The sequence below is a fragment of the Vanessa cardui genome, chromosome 5 (assembly GCF_905220365.1).
Source record: "Vanessa cardui chromosome 5, ilVanCard2.1, whole genome shotgun sequence".
Classification (NCBI taxonomy): Eukaryota; Metazoa; Arthropoda; class Insecta; order Lepidoptera; family Nymphalidae; genus Vanessa; species Vanessa cardui.
Window position 1 is genome coordinate 5626243 of NC_061127.1, and position 26040 is coordinate 5652282.

A 26040-nucleotide genomic window follows, 5' to 3' on the forward strand; every position below is an offset into this window, starting at 1 on the left:
GTTTCATTGGTGTACTATAAAGAGCATTTGTATTGTATTGTTTTGTAAAGTATGGAAGATTTCCTCTCGTCTTGAGTAGAACATTTAGACCTTATTCCATAAAGCACAGCAAATTGGGCTGTCGGATGAAAAAAGAAATTAATGTTTGCAATCATTTATTTAAAATATTTTTTATTTAAAGAATTACGATTCGATTCTTTTCTTAATATTTTAGGCAAACACTGTCTAAATTTTAAGAGACACATCAAAACAATGTACTACAATATTTTACAAAGGCATACAGAAAAGTTTACGAGAACATATACATATCTTTTACGGAACTGTTGACATCTTTTTTTAATCTATTACATATTAATATAACACTAAAGGTTAATAGCGAAACCATTTCCTCCACTTAATTATTAAATATTCATACCATCGAAGCGAAATCGTTTGCCTCGAATGGGGTGGTCGAATAAAGTCTGTATGAATAGAATTTTGACCTTGGTAGCTAAAATTATCCAAATTCTATAAAAAATAAGCTGTGAACACATTTTGATATATGTTTCACAATAAATAATTGTTAATATTCTTTATAATTAAGTATTAATTAAATTATGTATAGAACAAATTTATAGAATAAATATACCTATTTACCATTCTTTTTACTAAGCGCACTTTTTATTTTCTTTGTGCGAAGCCATTGCGAGTCCATATTAAATTATATGCAATAAATGTAAAATGCGTTAATTGCAATGAAAGGAACAAATTATAATATATTTATTGCTATCTGCAAATGACTGTTTGGGTCATTTTAATTTAATTAATAAATATATTTAATTTATAAATTAATTGTTAGATTATATTAAATTTTATTTGCATCGTAATGATGTAAAGCTTTTGACAGAACAGACAAACTGAATAACTGAACATACAATTTTTCTAGTAATTTCTTATGTGTTCATATTCAAAATTAATTATTGTCTATAGAGTTTACGCATATGAAATTAAAAAAAAACATTTTTTTTCGTATACTCCTATCTCCATTTGGACGTTGTACCTAATATATTGATAGATAATGTAACGAAAACCCTATTTAGTATTTTGTGAAATTAGACGTGGTTTAAAAGCGCCCAATAAATTATTATTTTTAATCTACTTAAAATAAATTACAACGATTATAAGTAAAGCATAATTAAATAAAATTGAATTTGAATTTTACAACCATTTTAATACAATACTAAAGGAATTAAAAAAAAGAAATTAACAATTAGAGCGTTTTGGAGTTGCGAATTTCCGGCGGGCTATAAATTATATTAAGTAAACATGCAGAAACATTATTTTATATTTGGTAAACACGCAGAAGGAAATTTAAATACGACTACGATTTTCAGTTACATAACGTATGCCTAAAACGAGACTAGGATATGAACAATGCTGACGTCACAATCCGGATGGTAGTAACTGCACTCATCATAGGGGATCCAAAAGACGTGGTTGCCAAAAGGAAATGGCTTTGGCGTCGTTTCCCTATAGAATTACGAGAGTTATGGACATGTCATGTACCGGTTTATATATTATGAGTATTTATATGTATTCAAATTGTTTTATTCGCTGTTTAACGAGCAGGAGGCTTACCTGATGGAAAGTGACTACCACAGTCCATGGACATCTGCAACACCAGGGGGCTTGCTGGTGTGTTGCCAGTATTTACGCAGAATACGTTAAATAATAAAATCGTTTACGTAATGAAATAAATATTTTCGAGAGATCTAATTTGATAATTTAGTTTAGTGTAAAATTTTTTGATTACAATTTTAACGATTCAAAAAACTTCTTTGACTGCTTTAATCTCACTTAATATTTCACTATGTTCTATTTCAAAAATGATTTGATAACTTCGCTTTAAACTCGGAAAAGATTAATCGCAGATCATCCTACGGCTTACGACTTCTAATACTCGGACAAACTGAACAGTATGCGCACTACAGAGAAGATGGCTTTTGTCTGGGTGTCTTAATGTACTCGTAACTCTCGATGGGAGCTCGAAGGGGAACATTTACTGGCGCTTATCTTTTGTTTGTGTTTGTCAGTAGAATAAAGTACGCTTCCTTATTTTACTTTATGTAAGATGTTATTTTCAAACTCAATTAATTTAATTTAGTTCGATGTTAACGCAAAAAAACATCAAAGGCGCTCTCTTTTATAATGGAATTCCAATTGTAATGCTATACATTCCTTGAGCAAAATTAAGTGTGGTGTCAGTTTTACAGCTATTCGCAATTAACCTTGGGGCTTGGATGGGTGGCAATAAATATGTTCTTAGTGTAGAATTAGCGAGAGTATTATTAAGGGACATTTGTAATATCATGACGCCAGCCAATTTATTTTGGTGCAAGTATTTATATTATTTATGGATACATTTATTTGTTTTAATGAATTCATATCATTGTTTTAAATAAAAGCCTTTAAAATAATGCCAATATTTTTCAGAGCTATATATAGTCAATTTAAATTGACTTTCGTTACATTAAATATTAATAATCTCGAAATTATTCTTTTTTATAGATTAATATATAATTTGATTGGACAAGTTTCGTCCGCCACTGTGTTTGTAAGGTTGCGTAGACATTGCACAGCAGATTTAGCAACGTAGCTGCTACGGTGCGAAATTATAAGTGGCCTCAACAGGAACACACAGGGAGGTCCGTTGCCATTAAATTTCGCTTAAAAATACAGTTAATTTTCAATTACTTATTAATAAATTGAGCTTATGTTTTATATATTTAATTTAGATAATAAAAACAAAAATGCGTTTTGGCCTGCGGTTACGCTATTTTGTATATCTATACTTATAATAAATCTGTAGGGAGTTCAATTCTGTACATGAAATATTTTTCCAAAATAACTATCAGAGGTTGAAAAGGCGTCGATACTGATGGCAAAAATGCAATCAGTAAATTTTTTGTCTGTCTGTCTGTCTGTCCGTATAACCGTTATAGAATCAAAAACTACTCGACGGATTTTAACGAAACTTGGTACAATTATTTTTTATACTCCTGAGCTGGTTATAGCATACTTTTCATCACGCTACAGTCAATAGGGGCAGAGTAGTGAAGAAAAATGTCGGGAAAACGGGAGAAGTTACTCCATATTTTAAGCTTCCGTCGCGTGTACAACTTTAATGGTTAAAGCTACATAGAAATTGTGTATTACGGAAATGTTCTCCTTAAAATTATATAAAAAATATCTCATGATAGCCTTTGTCTATCTTTTATGGTTGATTCACAATAACACGTGTATATAGCTTAGTAATTCAAAGCTTTCTGATTATATTCGTCTATTCCTGTATTTATAACACTCTCAAGCATCCCAAATTAAAAAAAGTTAACAGTATTAACTATTCCATAAAAAGAAGCATAGAAATATATACGGTATAGAAACACCAAAATTGTACATGAAATACGCTAATAATAAAGCTATCGCACGTGAATACTGAATCTATACTACTATATAAATCTCAAGAGTCTGTCTGTACACTTATTTTTGTCGTAATTCGTCCTAAGTATTCTTTTTACTGACATAATTTTTACCATTTTTGACATTTTTGTCTGTCTGTATGTTCTGCTGTAACTCGAGAACAGATGCACCGATCTTTATAAAAATTGGAATACAGGAAAAACATGTGCTTGCGCAAATGATAGCCTATCTATATACAAAAGTGGATGTGTTTGTATGTGTGTCATGGATAAACTCAGAAACTATTTGATCGATCATTAAGATTAAATGAATAAAGAGATTATGCTATCCCCATTGATTTAACTCGCCACCAGGTAGCGCTGCGATATAAATATACACCGTTCAACCGATTGTTATGAAAATGAGTACGTACAAGTATTTTTATCTTTTATTTTTTATCACGATGCATTTCTTTGTCGATCATCCGATAAGTATAAAAATGAAATAAAAAATGCAAATCATTGATCATAATTGAATAAAATAATTTATATAAATAGAAACTACCATGACATTGAAGAAACAAAAGATCGGAACATCAACAATATATGCGCAGCGTCATCCAAAAGAGCTACGGAAACAACATACCAACAAGAAATACGTTTAGAAACAAATAGAATCCGAATTTCTACTTTGAGATTTGCCAAAACAGTTAGTCAACGTAATGATCAAGTTCCAGATCTTCGAACACGCATTTTCATCAAGAGATACTGAAAAACCTGACGAGCGAGCCCAACGACTGGATAATCAACGATTAAAATAGACTAAGTCAAGAACTAGAACCAATCTCAATAAATCCCGATGTGATCATTGGTGCATTGAATATAGTATGTCCGTATTGTCACGCTATGATGTTTCAAATAAACTGCTGATATAGTGCTACTCCACTGGAAAATGCATTTACCACAACTGGTTGAACTACCAGAACCTCTTCTTATCTACATTACGGGAACTGCTGAGGAGTCTGAATATTTCCTTCAGCATATTAGAAATTACAATTCTTGCTTTGAAATGAAATCATTTGGAGCAACAAATATTGTACAATACAATAATTTCGCGTCTACGTTTAAAGTGTATCATATGATTGGTTCACTTCTTCCAGTATCTAAATAAAATCCAGTTTCTGGACATTTATTCCATGGACAACGTAGAAAAAGATTGATCTTCGATGCATGTTCAGTACCACAATTAATCGAGAAATCATCGCTAAATTTAGGATTATGCTTTATGAAAATATAATTGTGAAATAATTAATTATTTGTACATTGTTAGTAATTAATTACAAAATGATTTTTTTTTCTGCGAATAATGCCCAGCGAAGCGGGTGGGTATAGCTAGTGTAATATAAAATATAGATCGTGTAAGCTAAAAGTATAGCAAGCTGTTATTTTCTAAGTGAAACATATATTTCTTGGACTTGGCAGCAGTGTCAGTTTCGGTTTGGACTTTAACAATCTAATTAATAATTAGGACTTATTGGAATAATTAAGCCTATTAATGTTGGATAGTTAATGTACCACCTGGTATCGTAAGCCGTTTTTATTCCAAATTATTTGTTTCGCAACAGCGTGTTAATTCTAATTATGTTTTAAATTGTCCTATTTATGTGTTGGAGCTTTTGTGAGGAGGTTTCATCACATTTATGAATTTATTTTTTATTATCTCTCATTTGCCAAAATAATATACTATATATTTTATATAAGGATAATTATTCAGACGGTTTATATGCTTAAATACTTATTTAATTTAGGCCATGGTCATGTAGTGTTAGTAACAATTATCCCAACTAATATAACAAAGGCGAAAGTTTGTTTGAAGTTGTGTTAATAATACCTGATAGCCAAACCCTAAATCGAGCAAGGCAGCGGACGAAAACTAATCTTAAATACTTATGGAAGTCTTTGTATATACGTAATGACATGAAATGAAATATGGAGTTATAATAAACTCGAATATATCGCAGACGGCTATTATTGGCAACCTTTTTTTATAAATCCAAACTCAGCTCGATTAGATATAAATACATTTATTTAACATAATAGGTTCAATCGGCATAATTCCAAGTTGTACAATCAATTACCCTTAATTTTTAAGATAACCCTGTAATAACAAAGCCCAACCTCCATTTGGTTTACTTTTTCCTAACCCCGTTCAAAATCAACCGCCTTTTGTTTTTCTCGTGCCAGGCACTACCAGTCGCCTCACCACGCCACGAGAGGAATTGGCGGGAGTCCCACTATACGGTGTCGATAACTGAATCAATAATCATACTAATAAATTATATTTCAATTAAAAAACGTATTTAGAAATGAAAACCGAACTAAATATTATTATTTCAATTAAAATTATATAAGTATATTTAAAAAATCATGACACATTATTATATTTCCAAATATTCAATGGTCCAAAACAATTAATACTCTTAGTACCTTGTTCGGTTAATAGATAAGTTTCACACTTGGTTGCCTCGTGCTGGAGATGTGATCCGATAAAATTTAGATAAAATGTATCCATTTGAAATGAAAATCCAATCTGATCTATATAAGGAACTGCTGATCAAGATGGAATTTAGAGCTCATATACTCGTATCTTATTTGGACTACGTAAATATGATCATGTATGTAAGCCATAAAATGTACCTAAATCCTTTCCTAACTACATTCCGTACTTTACCGTCCTCAATAACACCTTTTTCAGCTCTGATATTCCAATCTGATACTATTTTGCACTCTCTGGGAGATAATAAACTGCTGATGCCTCAGACTCGTACTCAATTATACTGTAATTCCTGCAGCGTCACAGGTATTTAATTATGGAAATTGTCAGCCTTGGGAAAATTGTCAAGCTGAATGCCATACATACTTTCACAAGTCATTCATTTTAACATTTTTTGAACTTAAATATTTATTTTATATATATGTGTAAGAGTAAAAATGTAGCAAATGTATGCTTAAAGAATATATCGAATAGTACATTCAGAACGTAAAGTAACGCCTGTAAATGGCCTAAAATAAGGCAATAGCCTAGCTTTTGAACTCTTACTAATTTAGGCTAAGGCCTTTTCTCCCTTTGTCATTTGTAGAGGCTTGGATCTTATTTTATCACCAAGCGGTGATACGACGGGTGTACAAATCTACTTTAAATACAAATTAAGGGCTTGGAAATTTAGTGGCGCTTGCCTGGGCCTCAATCCGCCATCATCGTTTTAAATGCACGAATTCTTACCACTCAACCATCTCGGATCTTGATATATTATATGCGTTGTATTAATTGTCAGTGCATATCATGCAGGACTTTATATAGATTGCCTTTGCATATTTGTAACCGTTATTTACTTTTTTGATATATTTTTTGTATACTGTATTCAATAACTAACTTACTTTTCTGTTATTTATTATGTATAATTTTTTCAATTTATTTTTATATTTAATTTACAAAACTTTTTTTAATGCATATTTCGATTTTCTATTGACTTTCCGTCATAACTGATATGACAAGACATGCGCGAAAGTCTTAAGTGTCAATATAATATTATCGCGTCCATGACACGCAACTTGTAATACCGCTATATGCTAGATCTTTCAAGATATGTTTGAGTTTATTTATTTCCACGATATAATTTAACGCCGTAACAACGGTGCTGCTTCTGCTCAAGTCGACGCTAAAAGCTTTTATTTAGTTTGCAAGCTATTAACATTTCACTTTTCATGTTTTTTAGGGTTCCGTACGTCTGAATACAAAAACGGAACCCTTATAGGATCACTCGTGTGTCTGTCCGTCCGTCGCTTACAGTCAATTATCTTCGAATCTATTACACCGATTAAGTTGAAATTTGGTACACATATCAATTCCTGAAACCCAAATACAGAGGTGTGACGTGAGCAGATGAAATCTGTATATGGGGGGTCATTTTTGGTGGGGAAGGCGAAAATTTAAAAAAAAAATTCTGAAAACTGCATCGTGTGGCATATCAAATGAAAGGTCTTGTTGAGAAGATCTTAAGTATATTTTTTTTGTAATATTAAAATAAATAGTTTCCAAGTTATTCAAGAAATTAGACGAAAATTGACCATTCCATTTATCTCCGAAACTACTGAACCTACAATTTTGAAAAAAATACAGAAATTAGTTTTCTCCTTATAGATTATAGGAAAACCTATAAGAAGTCCATGATATTAAAATAACATGGTAAATCACTCAATATTGTGCGTACCAACTTACATTTGCAGGTGGAATGTGTGGGAGAACATATATAATTTTTAACTCCAATGTTAAGTTTTGTTGAATCGGTTTGTAGATGAATATTTAATGAAAAAAATAAGCCCACAAGTAACATCGCACGGAACCCTCTTCACGCGAGTTCAACTCGCACTTGTCCCCTTTTTTTTATGTCCATGAAAATCTCGACAATTAATTATTTAAATTAGTCCCGAAACATCCCATTGCTGGGTTAAATGATGACTGTCAACGATATTTATTTACCACAGAGCTCAAGATATTTTTTTATAATATATTAAAATATAGCAGTGATTATCCGGATTTGAATTATATTTCTGTGCTTAAGATCCACATATTTATTATTATTTTTATCCATTGAGCTATCCTATGTTTGGTCCGAAATAATATAATGTATACAAGATGTTGAAAATCTGAATTCCATGAGTCTGAAACCGCGTCCTCAGGCTTTTAAACTTGTTACATATAGTTTAAATTTGATTTAAGTTAGGGCTCCGGGCAAGTTATATCGATTGAGATTGAGATCTTTATTAGCATAGCAATTTAATTATTAGTTTTCGTTGAAATTTCATTGTATAAATATATTTTTTTTTTATGTATAGTTAAGAAAGCAATGTTAAATAATTACGTTGTACTTGTAGTTTGTTTATTATACGTTGATAAATATAAATAATATTTTAAAAGAATCTATAGACGATACTATGATTATATTTACATTTTTTAATATCTGCCTTTGTTGGTCTAGCTATATATTTAACGAAAGAGGTAATAAGAATACACCACTGTTTGCGTCCACACTTATGCTTTAAAATATATTTTGCAGAAAAGGTTTGCTAGTTCTTGAAACTGGTTGGCAAAGCCGAAATTCAGTCGAGAAGACTTCTTTGTTTTATTACAGTTTTTAAATAATCCGATTTTCTGATAAAATAAAATTTGGTATACTACCATTTTAAAAAATAGTGTTTTTTTTGGCAAATAGATTTATTATGATACCGTTGTTATGAATTAAGCGCTACGACAGATTGCTGGGTTTAATTTCTTTAATTCGCAAGAATTATTAAACTAATTAACTAACTATTTGTCAAAAAATACTGACTCGGATAAAAAGAGAATTGAAATTACAAAGGATTTCGTGAAGCAAGAATATTAGAAAGCATAAATATTAGAAGAATATTTAAGAGTGTCAATATTTTGTAAAAACAAGCTTCTATTTAATAGCCATATCTAAATAGCACTACGAGAGAACTAAAAGAAATATGCCAGCGTTATTATCTATATATCTATATATACATATATCTGGTTGTGTGATACTCGCCTCGCGGCCAACAGTTAACAATTATCTTTTTCGACGCGTTCTTCACATTGGCTATCTATTTAGTCATATAAATTATGAAAGCAACAAATTTTAAAAATGTGTGTGATTGCATTTCTATTTTCAAATTCAGTTGCAAGATTTGACATGGTCGTTAAAAAAAGACCATGTCAAAATACCCTCAAAGATTTCTGAAGAGCCTTATTTAGGGCAGATAATATATTTGTTTCATATGTTAGGAACCGAATTAAAACTATTCTGTATAATAATTTCTATAGCGAATCAATAGTGTTTCTGACGTAAAATTTTCATTATCGCTCGAAGCCGCTGCTTGTCGTTGAGGAGGATAGTTTAATTGGTCGTAGCACAAGTTTTAAGATAGTTGGATACGGGCATCGTAACGTCTGAATATAACCTATAATACCTATATTCATAATAGTCTTTGTTCGTACAATATATAGAATAATAACAATTCTCATAACCGTTTATTCGTTTATATTCTATAAAATATATTCCCCGTTGTTGTCAGTATGATATTATAGTTTTTAAATTAGTTTCCAAATTCTATTATCCGACCTACTGGCCTTGTCACATGCAGCTGCTCACCTGAATTCGTAGTCAGATTAGCCAGTAAGTTCTATTTGTTTTTATATTACATTTATAATATGTTACCTAGAACATAGGTACAATTTGTTCTTATTACACTAAGGAATAACTGGAATTGGTACATCCTCGCTTTTGTAATTTTGAAAAGCTTTCTGGAATATCATAAAAAGTAATGTATACTGCCAGTGAGAATAATAATTGAAAACGGCCAGATTTAGTGAAATTACATGTTTTCTAATCTTATTAAAATAAACTATAGCTATGGTAGCTTACGATTTGATTAGCATAACATATGTATGTTCCTAATTTTTATAGAGTTATAACCATTAAATTATAAATTTTAATAGAATAGAATTATGTATACGTTAGTTAATTCAATACATTCAAAAAGGTCGTATAGTTAAAATAATTAAAAGAATCTAATCTATCAGATTTCTTACAACAGTTTTCAGATGTTTTTATGTAATAAACACAAATATTCAGATATAAACATTTGCTTTGTAATACGTTATGTTAACTTATTTATACAAGTGTCGCAGGAAATAAAATATGTTGCACTGCGTTGCGAAATTCCGACCTCATTTGTGAGCAAACTACACGTAACAAGTTTTGCTTGCAAGCAGAATGTTTCACTTTTCTGATAAATCATATTTTTTTCATGTAGCATATATTCAATCCATGGTCAAGTGTATGCACGTCGAAACTGTTGTTTTTCAATCTAGCAATCCAATTACCGGATGTTGTATCTCAACAAGTTGTTTCCTATACTGTTGTTCGCTTACTGACGTTTGTTTGGATACTCGTCACGAGCCAAGGTAGAAAAGAGTATTTCTATTGTTTCGTGCAAAGTATAAAAAAAATGTTTTTGTATAATACCTACAAACATAATTACTTATATTAGAGCCCGCTGGACTGTAGTGAATGGAATTAAAAGAATTACTTATACATCATTTATTATAGATTATTGATATCTTATATTAAATTGAAAAAAAAAAGTAAGTCGCGGGCCTCGGCCAAGAATACGACAAGCTTGAAGTCCAGATTTGTTAATGTTTATTAAAAATATAAAACGCCAAAATGTATAAAACTCAAATGTCAAAAAGGCACGGGCAAATGTGAACCCGTGGATGTTGTAAATTAAATAATTAAAAAAAACATAATTACTTTTTAGAGCGAAAAAAATAGTTTATTTTCTAAATATTGCATCTATCATTACACCTGTGAAAATAAAGCCGAATTATTTCACTTAATACGCATAATTTCTGAACGGATCCATATGATCAATAAAAAAGTAATTAATGAAGAAAACTATTCCTTTTCAATCTTTTAATTAAGTCTTAATTGTGATTCAGCTGTGTACAATTGATTTGTAGATGATTGTTTAGAGCCTGCGCTAAACCAAATTGTTTCTGTTTCCTATTACGGTTCTGCCTTTAGATCGAAACGTGTTTCTATTGGTCAGAAAGCCACCACAAGAGCATGGACGTACACCTATCGCTGTCACAATTGTTTCCGATATTCGCATTGTTGATAGTGCTGCATCCATAAACCATTTCATCATATTCATGTTCTTTTGAATATTGAAAGCTGACTAGGTATATATTAATAGGTATTTCGGATAGTAACATTGCTGCTTTTTTCTTCTAAATTTAAAAGGTTTCCGACCAAAAATTACTGAGTAAAACATATTGGTACGTTTTTCTCAAATGCCTCCTGCTATATCTACTTTTCAAATAAATACTGATTATGAGGCTTACGTGTTAAAATGGCCTTTAAACAATACAATTAAGTCATGTGTCATAGGTATTAAATTAAATGACATTCCATACATGTATGACAGAAATCATCATCAAAAAGTAATTTTTTTTTTTAATTAACATCAAAAATATGGATTATCCAATATTTAGAACATTTTTAAGACCCTTTAAAAATAAACTTATAATCTATACTTATAATAAATCTGTAGGGAAGTCAATTCTGTACATGAAATATTTTTACAAAATAACTATCAGGGGGTGATCAGGGGTCGATACTGATGGCAAAAATGCAATCAGTAAAATTTTTGTCTGTCTGTCTGTCTGTCCATATAACCGTTATAGAAACAAAAACTACTCGACGGATTTTAACGAAACTTGGTACAATTATTTTTCATACTCCTGAGCTGGTTATAGTATACTTTTCATCACGCTAAAGATTATAGGAGCAGAGCACTGAAGGAAAATGTCTGAAAAACGGGAAAGTTACCCCATAGCTTAGCTTCCGTCGCGTGTTTAGCCTTAATGGTTAAAGCTACACAGAAATCATGTATTACGGAATTGTTCTCCTTAAAATTATACAAAAAATATCCCCTGACAGCCTATGTCTATCTTTTATGGTTGACTCACAATAACACGTGTCACTCCCAATAGCTTAGTAGTTCGAAGCTTTCTGATTATATTTGTCTATTCCTACGTTTATAACACTCTCAATCATCCCAAATTACAAAAGTTAACAGTATTAACTATTTCATAAAAAAATCATAGAAATCGGTATAGAAACACCAAAGTTATACATAAAATACGCTAATAATAAAGCTATCGCACGTGAGTACTAAATCTATACTATTATATAAATCTCTAGAGTCTGTCTGTACACTTATTTTTGTCGTAATTCGTCCGGGTGTTCTTTGTCTGACTTAATTTTTACCATTTTTGAAATTTTTGTGTGTCTGTATCATTATAAAAATTGGCATACAGGAAAAACATGTACTTGCGCAAATCATAGATATATATCCAAAAGGATGTGTTTGCACGTGTGTCATCGATAAACTCAGAAACTATTTGATCGATCATTATGAAAATTAGTATGTTTATCTATTGTTTTATGGAGAAAGTAATAATTTCATCCGTATCATTAAAAATAACCAACAGATGGCCCTTACTTATATTCCGATCAACCGATATTTATAAAATATAAAATTAAAATCTATTCAAAAAGCATAACAACTAACATAATTTCCGCCATATGCCAATAAACATAAAATAATCACAACAATAATAATTAACATTTTAAAATGAGACAATTATTTTAAAAACATATATGGGAAGAAGTGATTAGCTGTTTTGATTATAAGAGAGTAAACAATAATCATTATTGGTAAGTATAATCATACCTCCAATAACAATGAATCTTTAGTATAAAATGTAAACGTAAGACACATAACCAGAAAAAAACAACTTATTTATATAAATAGAGACCACCATGTCATTGAAGAAACAAAAGATCGGAATATCAACAATATATGCGTAGTGTCATCCAAAAGAGCTACGGAAACAACACACCAACAAGAAATACATTTAGAAACAAACAGAATCCGAATTTCTACTTTAAGAGCTGCCAAAACAGTTAGTCAACGAAATGATCAAGTTCCAGATCTTCGAACAAGCATCTTTATCAAGAGATACTGATAAACCTTACAAGCCCAATGACTGGATGATGAACGATTAAAATAGACTAAGTCAAGTACTAGAACCAATCTCAATAAATCAGCCTTCAATTACTATGATTATGATAACAAGATGGATCCCGATGTGATCATTGGTTCAATGAATATAGTATGCCCATATTGTCACGCTAAATAAACTGATGGTATATGCTACTCCACTGGTAAAATGTATTTACCACAACTGGTTGAACCACCAGAACCTCTTCTTACCTACGTTACGGGAACTATTAAGGAGTCTAAATGTTTCCTTAAGTATACAAGAAATTAAAATTCATGCTTTTAAATGACATATTTTGGAGCAACAAATATTGTACAATACAATAGTTTCGCGTCTACGTTTAAAGTGTGTCATATGATTGGTTCACTTCCACCAGTATCCAAATAAAATCCCTAATTTCTGGACATTTATTTTAAGGACAACGTAGAAAAAGATTGATCTTTGATGCATGTTCAGTACCACAACTAATCGAGAAATCATCGCTAAATTTAGGATTATGCCTAAAACTGCTCTAGATAGTGAAACAACATATGATTCAAAGTAATTATCAATGAAGATAGAACGCAGAGTATAAAAGGCGTATTAAAGCTTCCATAGCTCCTGAAGTCACAGCTGTAATTGTCGGTACAGAAATTACAAAACGAGGTATTGTTATCACTAAGCGACACAAAAACAATCAAGGTGTCGCTGAAAAATATCAATCGTATGACAATTATTACGATTATCCAATTATGATTATGTGAGCAGAAGATGGATATCATCTCGGACTGTATCAAAATAATCTCACGACTGGCTCTGTGACATCGAAGAGTTTGATTTTTATGCGTATCGTATAATTAGAGATAATCAATCTAACCATATTCTGAAGTATCGTCAACTGTTTTAACAATTCATTGTTGACATGTACGCTATGGTCGAGAACGAAGGATTAAGCTACATTCGATGCAACCAATCAAAACTTCGAGCCAAAGGGTACATTTATTTACGAGATACATACAGATGACAAGGTTGTAAATGTTATATCATCGATATTTGATAGAACCGGATAATAGAGGACGTTTTTGGTGTGATACAAACTTTTCTAGACTATAGAAATTTAATTAAAATTTTCATCGTACCAACTTTACATCGACATTACACCAACAAAAACATTCTCATAAATCATACCTGTCTCCGGATTCAAAAAAAAAGAAGATATGATCTTGATAAATAAGTTTATGGGTGTTATGACCAATCTGCAGCCTATCGAGAACATCATTGACGAATATTAAATGAAATAATTTTAAGTATTTGATTAGATCTCGCATATTTCTTGATTATTTGTACATTGTATCAGTAATTAATTACAAAAATATTTTTCTACGACTAATGCCCAGCGAAGCGGGCGGGTATAGCTAGTTTTGCATAAATCTTATTACTAAAAAAAAATATATACATGTATATATTTTATACAGAAAATATATTCCAAAAGAAACTTCCAGAAATACTTGCCAAATAAAATATTCTTGTAAGAAAGCTAGCACCTCAGGGGATTTTAATGTCACGTATAAGAATACCAAGTATATTCTGTCTTAGTAAGATATACATGAGAAATGCCCCAGGCAACTGGCAGAATCTCTTATGAGTACATTTACAATCTATGATAAATTCTGAAAGATCTAACAATGATTGGTACTAGAAAAAGGTATCTTTAAAGAGATATGTGAATATATAGTCAACGAACTCGTTCGCATCTACATCACAAACATAAACGTAGACAAAGGATAACAAGAATATTTTTGTTTCATAACGAATAAAGCAATGGCTAAACAACTAGCTTTTTCTGGCAGTATTGCAAAAAATGTAAGCGTACCGCATTCGCGTTAGACGAGTCAGCTTGTCGGACTAAGCTTAGAGGATCACTATATTTTTTAGAACATCGATCATATTTCTAATAAAACGATTTAAGCCGCATGTTACGCTAGAAACGTTATCTTCTATTTTGCGTTGGTCTGTAATTATATCTCAATTCTTATACAGGTAATTAAAAGGACTTTTGAATATAAACATCAATATTTTGATTAAGATCCAAAGAAACATCAACGAAATATCTCATTGGTTATATTAATTTAAAAAAAAAAACAATTCAATTACAATGAGCATCTTAATATACATATAATGAATACAATTGACCGAATTGAAAAAATGTATGGATAACTGATTAATAAAAAGGTATTCGCATACCGTTATCAGCCAGAAATATAAACCCGTATACTGTAGTCCTTTTGATCGTTAATTACACGCGCCTGCTCATCTTTCGAATCGAAACACAGCGAAACAGAGTATTGATGTTAGCTGGTGGAATAATTGATGAGTGGGGAGTTTCCACCCAGATGGACCTGACGGACGAACTATCACCGATAGCGGGAAAACCGGCTCATGTAATAAAATTTAAAAGTACTACATATACAAAATGAAACAATGTAATCGTTGTTTGAAGAAAAAAACGAATAAACTTTACGATGATTACGAGTCTTAGGTGATATATGTGTTTTCTTTGAAATATTCAAAGTTCGTAGAGGCAAGTCTAAGTAAATACACCCATGAACCCAACTTTGCCAAAGCTGCTGACTTCGCTGAAAAGCTTACAGGACTTTACTACTTTGACTACTCATAGACTGAGTTTGTTCTGAGGACATTAAGAATAAGTAACGCAACTAAAAAAACAAATGAAAAATATTATATAAATATAAATAATTATTCATTAAGATATTTATAGACTTGTAATTATAAAGTACTTTAAACATTTTTAAATGAATTTCCTATAGAAATATAAAACGTCCTTAAGATCCTTTATTACTTTGATAATGAGATTTACTTGCCTAATTATCGCTATTTTATATTAATACGAGCTCTATCAACCGACTTTATCTGGATGAAATAAGAATTTTATTTACTATAAGCCATCGTATCGTACCAAGGGACTGTTTAATGCACAAAAAACATCAAAATTAATCCAAGTGGTTATGAGATCAGTTGCATATATACGTATAGAAGATTCATACATAGGTACATACAAAGGTCAATAACTGTTTGAGAAACAGGATTTATCATTTCATGATTAAGATATTTTTATCAAAAATAAGTATGTATCTATGATCTTATATTAAATCACATCTATTATATTCACCCTATTCTCAGAAACTACGATGGGGCTTTTTTATTCCACTAAAAGTAAGACTGTTTTAGGATAATTTTATTTGGGCACGAGGGTAAACAATTTTTGAATATCTCATGTAAAATAATGAAAACTCTTTTAAATAATAATCACGTTAGCCGAGAATGCAAGAATACTTAGAATTTCAATGGTATCTCTGTACCCAAACTGCTAAATTACATTTACCAACTAGGGATATTTGTTCATATCATGATTTATACATTTTTGTAAAATTTATTCCATTGCTGATCAAGGATACAAGCGTTAACACGATAAATAATAAATTCGAAAGAACTACCTACTCGACAAAGTACATTAGTTTGATTAATTAATTTTATTATTAAACGGTATAACTTGCAGGCAAATGTTCCATTAGCGAAAATGTTACGCAAAATATTTAATTATATACAAATTTTAATTACAATTGCAACTTTACATATATTATTTTCATTTTACAGCTGATGTTAAAACATAATATATACAAAATAAAATGTTCCATCTACAAATATTTACACCGTTTCACCGATTATCATGCAAGACATAGGTACGCATAATGGCACATATATGTATTTTTTCATAAAGAAGGATGTGAAAGACGTGAACAATCCTTAAACCTGAAATGGGAAATTCCTAACGGCTCAAAAGTCGTTACGCCGTAATTGGTGCTACCTTTATCTGATAATGGTTACATATTATCCATATTATTACTTGTAAGTGTATATACGAATGTTACTCAACATCGCACGAATTAATCAAACTAGAGATTATGTTGTAGATCAGGGTACATACATGTAAATAAATGAAATAATTCAAAAACCAACGGTTACATGCATATTCATATTCATGCTGTTCAAAGTTGAGGAGTTCAAATTTGTGAAACCAATGAAAGGCCATTTTATCATAAAAATATACTGGAATCAGAACTAACCCAGCGTTTAAAATTACATTTGCCAATTTAGTGTTCAAGATTTACCCTAAGCAGACAAATATTGAGAGTTAAATAAAACTTTGTTGAAAAAACATTTCTAAAATTTAATGAACGCTGACCCAAGCGTTTAATAGTTAGAATTGGGATATATTAAATACAGACCTCTTTTCATTATTTTATACCTTTTTTGCTATTATGAATAACTTTTTCAAACAATTAATTAGGGTATGAATTTCAAGCGATATATGGTCAAATTAATAGTAGAATATAAATTAAATTTCCATTTGCATTTTGCATTAAAATTGATGCTACAAATTGAAACCGTATTAGTGATATTGCATAATGAACGTCGGATTTTAAATGTCTTTTGTAATAGATTACCGTATAAATTATAACAATATAAAGTTTTATGTTCAATCTTACATTGTTTGAACTGATTTTTCTTGAGCATAGAATTTTATCTCGTTAACAGATAATAATAATTTTATATGACTCATCAGTTATTCTACCGCCAAATAACAGTACTCAGTATTGTTTCGGTTTGAAGGGTGAGTGAGCCAGTGTAACTACAGGCACAAGGGATATAACATCTTAGTTCCCAAGGTTGGTGGCACATTGACGATGTAAGGAATAGTTAATATTTCTTATAGCGTCATTATCTATGGGTGATGGTGACCACTTACCATCAGATAACCCATATCTGCGAACCTATAAAATAAACTACTATTTATCAAATTATGATGGGTAGTTAAATATATATATATATATATATATATATATATATATAAGAACAAATAAATATTTGTAGAAAAATAGTTCGCTCAAATCTGAAATTCCGTAGTCTATAGACAATATTCCACGTGTCTGACAGAACGGATCATAATTTGGTTTAGGATCTTGGCACATAATTATGTTTAAACGTTATAGTATATTTACTAAATATTGTGAAAACGTGACGATACATAGATTCATGAACTTGTAAAGCTTACTTAACTTCGTAACGAAATCGTGTCTTTACATGAAATATCTTAAAAAAGATTAAGTAATCGATGTAGGAATCGCTGGTATATGAGCCGAATATTCCTTTAAAGTTCTTTTTTTTTGATAATATAATTTGGGTTTTAGCTCGACGTAGGATGACTAGTATTTTTTCGGTTGAGAACGCTTTGATCACCCGGCACTCAATGGACTCAACATATGAAAACTAACGAAATTTCGAATAAAATAAAAAATTGTAAATACATAAATCGCAACTTTTGAAAGTCTAAGTTTGTACAACAATCGTTTGAGATAAATAATATTTTTTCACAAGAAAAAAAAAACTCATAGTATTAATACATATGATGCACAAATTTTTAGCTGTTACTTATTCTCATCGCTCAACGTAAGATTTACTCGTCCTCCAAGAGGTCCCCATAGGAATTAATGTTGCAAAATCCCGACACAGGACTACATTATTATTGATAAATTTTAACATAATTACGATCGTTTTTTTAATTCACACACACGTATTACTTCTCTTATCACCCCATGTCTTTGTAATAAAATAAAGATCCTCGTCAGTTTTAAAGTATAAGCTATAAATATATAAGGTATAGGAAAATGTCACCACCTTCAATACCCCTTCAATATACCCTTGGGATTTGAATATCGTAAAACCACGTCTCGGGTCTTATATATATAGAGAAATTGTCATAAGCGGGAATTAATATAGTTTGTTTTCTGAAATACTATCATTTCAAAATTACGTTATTAATGAAATGCATAGTAATAAATTTGTCGAGGAGTATAATAGAGGAGTCGAGATGGCCCAGTGGTAAGAACGCGTCCATCTTAATCGATGATTGCGGGTTCAAACCCAGGCAAGCACTGCTGACTCATGTGCTTAATTTGTCTTTATAATTCATCTCGTGTTCAGCGGTGAAGGAAAACATCGTGAGGAAACCTGCATGTGACAAATTTCATAAAAATTCTGGCATATGTGTATTCCACGAACCCGCATTGGAACAGCGTGATGGAATATGTTCCAAACCTTCTCCTCAACGGGAGAGGAAGCCTTTAGCCCAGCAGTGGGAATTTACAGGCTGTTGTTGTTGTTGATATTTGCTAACTTCATCACAATTAATAATGTTAATATAAATACACTATTTAATTGCCGTTAGTTTCATACAGTGAAGTCGATAAACGCAATCGGGTGTATCATTGAATGTTATTAACGTGTATACCATGCCTGATTTTGAAGCAGGCTAATATATCTAGAAGCCACTCACCGAGCGAAATGCTAACAATATGTCAGTCGAGTCGTATAACATAATACCGAAATGTAAATACAATAGGTATTGCACATGTATATATTTATGATTTCCTTAGTTATTGTCTATTTCAATGCGACAGATAATGTTCAATATTTTAATGTTAATTTTAAGGTCAAGCTTACCTTAGTCATAAGACGATGTTATGTATGTACATATAACAAAATTCGAGTGTCTGTTTGTAATATTAAAATAACCTCTTTTTACTAAATGCATATTATGTACACGGTATATATACCAAAATCACATTTTATTCAATATTTGTATGTCTCTTTGTTCCGTCTAATCTCTGGAAGGGCTGAACCGATTTTGATAGGAGTTTATGGTACATTCATCCAACGGCTCATTTGTCAGTCCGAATGCCTATTTCACAAAAAAAACTTTATAATTAATTAACAGCCGCTTACTCTTGGTATATTAACAGAATATAAACTTGCTATAGTTATAAATGCGAAAGTTAGTTTGTTTGTTTATTACGCTGTTACAAATTAACTTTTTTACCGATCATCGTGAAATGTTAAAAAAAAATGAAAATGTTACACGTCAGGGAAACACAAAAGGAGACGCCCTAAAACCGCTCCCTTATAATAAATCGTAGCAAGTGTTTATAGAAGGTTACGTTAAATTTTAATATTAAAAATAGTATATGTATGCATATTATCATTCATCATATATCAAAATTACACATATTAAAGTACACTAAATGAGCCGTAAGTTTCTCTCCTATAACTTTGTATTCAAACGGGAAGTTCGTTTCTAGCTATTTGTAAATGCCATTCGTACTTTAAGATAAATGACGTCCTAACAACGTTTCTAATTGAACAGACATCATTAGCGTCGTTCTTAATTCTCATCTATTTGTCTTTCAGCAAAATTGTAACACTTAACTCAAATTATACGCGTATCTTATCTTCCAGACGCGCTTACAAATGAACTCAAACTAATTTTATAAGTTTAATCAATTTGTATTAGGAGCGAATATTTTTAATGCGCATTTAGACAAAAACAATTGTCTAGAAGGATGAATTCTATATAATTATATGCTTGAATAAAACAATTGAATTATAGTAATTCTATAATAAAAATTATAAAAATAGGAGAAAATAGATACATCTCTAAAATATTTTTATAACATCGTTTTTTGTATTGTATAAAGGAAAGTTTTGTGTGCCAGTTTTTTTTTCAAAACATTTTCATATAATTTAGATGATTGATTATATTATAAGGCCGAAGAGAAAATTGACGAGCCAGAATTCTTAGTCGTTATGTAGGTGGCTAGCTTTTGAACCGACTCTTATACTATTGTAAAAGAGCCTGGCTCGAATCAAGATATCTATGACCCCGATAAAGGTCTATACATACGTGCTTATGTATTTATATTCTACATACTATTTACATTAGTTGGATCTGATAAAACTATCGACGTATTTACCGGACGTTCTAGGTTGGGTCGGATATTATTAGTATGAAGTTTCGTATTTCTGTTCTCAAATTCTCACCTGGCGGGCCGTTGTGCAGCCCACCTTATATTCGTCTTGCATTATACGATGTTATACGAACCTTGCTAATAGATACATACCTGATATAGCTCATAACGAAAGATTTTTACTTGATCTTAGAATTTCATAAGACTGGAAGTAGGTTTTTTTTTATTCTATAAGTTGGCGGACGAGTATATGGGCCATCTGATGAAAAGTCACCATCACCCATAGAAAATGACGCTATAAGAAATATAAACTATTCTTTACATCGTCAATGCGCCACCAACCTCGGGAACTAAGATGTTATGTCATTTGTGCCTGTAGTTACACTGGCTCACTCACCCTTCAAACCGGAACACAACAATACTGAGTACTGTTATTTGGCGGTAGAATAACTGATGAATGGGTGGTATCTACCCAGACGGGCTTGCACAAAGCCCTACCACCAAATAGATAGGTGTGTTCTTTTCTTTTCACCGTAATGAGTATTTATAGACTTAAGTGCTAACAACTTTGATAGATACGACCTTAACCTTAAGAGGCTTTGTATTTAAGATATTTTTTCAATTAGCTAAAAAACCACAATCAATGTAACACGAGTGTTACGTGTATATATTTGGTAGATGGGCTGGATGCATGTATATAGGCGGAGTGATTGAAGCGATCAATATAATATGTATTATACTCTTGCATTAAATTAAATTAAATTTAAATTTCATTAAATTCGTTTCAGCGGTTTTGGTCATAAAAGAGCGACAGATATACTTTCACATTTACAATATTCCACTGTTCAAAAATATAATTACATATCTAAGTATATTGTAAAAAATACGCTTGATTCGCAAAACCTTTATTAAACCCGTTCAACGTCAAAGCGGGTCGTTAGTACGTTATAAAATGTCAACAAAACTTATTCATAATGCAAATACCAGTCGACCGCTGCTCTCAGATTAAGAGCTTGGTATGTCCGTGACTGTAGATGGCTTTAAAATTCCCTCTCTATCTTTTCCAATTTTGTTAACATTTTATACGCTTCTCATACTTGAATAATTTGATAGTAAATATTGACTACAGTATAACAGTACTTCTAAATTCTTATAGTTTTTTATTTTGTTTAGTAGCTATTGACGTAGGCCAGCTATAGCGAGCAAAAAAAGGGGGCAAGTGCAATTTTAATTCGGTTTTTAATGGTTCCGTACCACCAGACAAGCAGACTGAACTAGAAAAAATCCAAAAGCCTTATATTTGTTGTTACATACAAATATATGACTCTCGGATTTTTTCAAAATATTTATATTGTATATTGTGTATATGCAATATTTTATACCACAAGTACTAACTTGTGGTATAAAATATTGCTTCTTGCCAATTTTCATGTTTCTAGGTCAGCGGGAAGTACCCTAGTTATTACTAAATAGGTCTATATAGTAAATAGGTTTATATTCCCTTTGTGAATATATGGGAAATGACAAAAACGGCTGTATCTTTTTCTTACGTAGACCTCTGCATTTAGTGTTAATTTCAACTGTATAACTTTACACGCTTCTGAAAATAAGACGGATTGGGCGAACGAACGTACAAAGATCTTACACGGGTGGGTTCCTCATTTTTACTTTAGACAAACGGAACCCTAAAAATAGGAAATAAGAGTAGAAAAAAATATTTAAAAACATAATATTGAACATTACGTGAACATCAAATTCTATATTTTTTTTCCTCGAATTTTCAATAATGATTATGATTGAATTTCGTCCGATGGCCGATCATTTGTAATCATAAAACGTAACGGGACTCCTTTTTTACTTTTGAATACCCTTGTATATTTTATTATACCAAATTTATTATTATACATTTTACTGAATCTATAATACATACTTACTTAGTACTAGTACTAGATATATACAACAACTTTCAAATTGTTATCGCAAAGAAAGGAAGCACTTCACTAATACTAACACTAATTGCAGGAACGTTTTTAGTTTCTTTTCTTTAACAGTTTGACTTTATTGCGTCACTAGTTCTAATATAGGTAATACGACCGCGTTTCGTAACGTGGATTCGCCTCATACAGTTTAATGAACTAAAACATTTATGTGTAATGTATATGTCTTGTTCGAATTTAAGTCTTGATTTTCAAATTGCGTGTGGAAATCTCACCCCCTGACTAAAGGTATAATATATGATGCAAATAAAAAAAAAATAGCATATAATAGCTAAGTAAATAAAATATTTGTTACAAATTCAGAGGATAATTTGCATGTAATTTTTTATTACTATTGATTTTTTTTTGAAAATAGTATTAAATGCCGTATAAGATATACAATTATACATAGATTAACATGTATTTGTTTTTAAGTTTTCGGTAATTATTACTTTGTCACAAAGAAATCAATGGAACTTAAAATTACCTTTGCTCGTTTATCCACGTCTAAAAACATATAACGAATATAAAGGAAACTTGGGTACTAATATAACTGAAACTCAATACTAATTTGAGTGGTTACCTTAAAGGCTGTCAATTATGAGGTTCTTTAATTTATATAATTATATTGAGATTATAATATATACTTTTTTAATTTTACAAAATATGTTTTGTTTTATTATTCGGTGAGGTAAATACCATTTAAATTTAGAATAATTTAGTAGTGTAATAATCATAAAAGAGGTTCATTGTTTATGTAAAATTTGTACTTTATTGTCTTTTGTAAAATGAGGTGCTATATGCGTGCGACGAAATAGATAAAAGTAGCAATTGAAGACCACTCACGCTAATTTAAAGTAATTTGTAAGTGTATTTAATCCATGAATTATTTATTTGTTTTGTACTCCGTTGAAAATATTAATAAAGAAGACTTGTCGTAACATCACTTGGAACTTTGATCTTTGGAAAATTCTCAAAAAGCTGTTACCGTGACCGTTACTGTTTATGACTTTTTAGGTAGACCTATGTATATATAGACAGATAGTTTTATATAAAATACTCGTTTTTAATAACTGAAATCGTATGTTACGGATAATAAAGTAACAGTACTTACTAGGTAAACTCAAAATATAGCTGCGTAAACTCTTCTTGGATATTGTTCTAGTAAATTATTTCGAGAAAAAAAAAATTTGCCAATTAAGCCAATTCTTACACTTTCAAAGTCAGCATCTAAAATGGTATTCCCTCGGTGCTTGTAATTATATTAACAAACTTAACCTTTAAACGGGTCTATTGAATGAAAGATTTGGTGAGTGGGTAGTACCTGTCAATGGAGACCACTCAAAGCTCTGTTACGATTAAAATTGTGATGATTGATGGTCATATTTTGTATATAAAATATTTGTCCCTTGTGTATTTAAATTTGTATATATATTTAGCGGTATAACTGATAAATGTTGGTATCAAAAAAGACTGGTTTCCACTAACGCCTCACCACTGGTGAAGATATTAAAGTTGATTAAACATTCATTTATTTGATGAATTTTTTTAATTTCGCGTTAACAAACTTTTATCGAACATAAAAACAAAAAGTATTTTTTATTATGAACTAGTAGTTGCCTGCATACTGCGCTCTCATTTTTGGGGTTGTTCGCAAAGTATTAGGTTAAAAAAAACGAATGGGGTTAAAACTTGCATCACACCAAATTTTATCATGGTTAAGTGATCTAGCCGTAAAAGTATAACAGATAGGGTTTTACTTGCATTTATAAATATTAGCGTAGATTCATAACAGGTAACATGATCTTAATTAATTTATTTACTGTAATTTATTAATAGTTCATTAATTTACAAAACACTTGGTTGCATAAATATACTTGTTTTGAGCTAGCCGTGTACACATGCTTAGGAATATGATCTAGCTCAACGTTGTAAGTGTGAATCCGTAATTTTTAATGTATGTTCTGTTTGTATTCTGTTTGTGTACCTATGAATTGATATATTCATAAATTCACTATTGGAAGGATTACCATGGTAACATATACAAATAACAGATAAATTACAAAAAAAATCACAAAATCAAAATGAAAAATTTAGGAAAGTAGGCAAGAATTACTAGCGTGGACTGAAATCGGTAATTCGTTTTTGCCGACCCAAAACGATGCCTTTACAAAGAGAAGTGATAATGATTCAATGCTATGCTGTGAGAAGTGGAGGAAGCACTATTTAAAATGAAAAAAATCTAACTTGGAAACTGCCAGCAGAGATTTGAAAATAATTTCCTTTCTGAATATAAATATATTATTAAAGTTCGTCAGTTTCATTTCTCTCTCGTATTCTTGTATTTTTATATCATATTTCTTGTATTTTTATTAATAATCACATAAATATATAATTATTATCGAAATACTGGAACGAATATACAGACATTTATCAGACTAAAACATTGATACAACACTATGTATAAATTTAGTACTTTAAATTATTCGATTTTTAAATTCAATACTTATAATATTATCATCACCAATTATTACTATTAATTGCACTTAATTTAAGCGTAAGATGTTAGATAATGTATTGTTTTATATATTATCTAGATTTATTCTATTAATGTAATTGTAATTACCAATTCCAATTGAACTAAAGTGCGTATAAATCAGCGTTTAATCCATTAATCCACAGCATAATCCAGGGCACTAATATAACAGTTGCTCTATCGGGTCGCCTCACGATGGAGCACTTCACATTTTCGAATCGGAAATATTTGAAGCTGTTTTCCGGTTGGTACTCATTTATGTTCCGAAGAAGTTCGATCGTGGTAAATTAAGAGGTCTACGAAGCGAGCGTCCGGAACGCTGTCCGGGAGAGCACTGGCAGTCGGCCAGTCGCTGCGAGTCTCGTGTCCCGGGTGTGTCGCCGCGCCCAACCCGTCAGCTGGATTTGTTGAGGTATTCTCTGGTTTTCACCCCTGTAACTTTTACGTTCGAAGCCCTGCATTTCGAATCGCATTGTTCTTTGAAAGGACGATAAAGGATTAAAAGGTAGCCCTGACGATCGGTCTGCATCGTTTC

At 31.0% G+C, this 26040-nt stretch overlaps 1 protein-coding gene across 1 annotated transcript in view; it reads right to left on the reverse strand.

Annotated features, from left to right (window-relative positions):
* Window positions 1-25825, reverse strand: part of LOC124530132 — a 40153-nt gene extending 14328 nt beyond the window's left edge. Inside the window, exon 1 of the mRNA XM_047104140.1 lies at window positions 25596-25825. The gene's annotated coding sequence lies outside the window, so the exon portion shown is untranslated. The remainder of the gene's footprint in view (window positions 1-25595) is intronic.
* Between the last annotated feature and the right edge of the window lie 215 nt (window positions 25826-26040).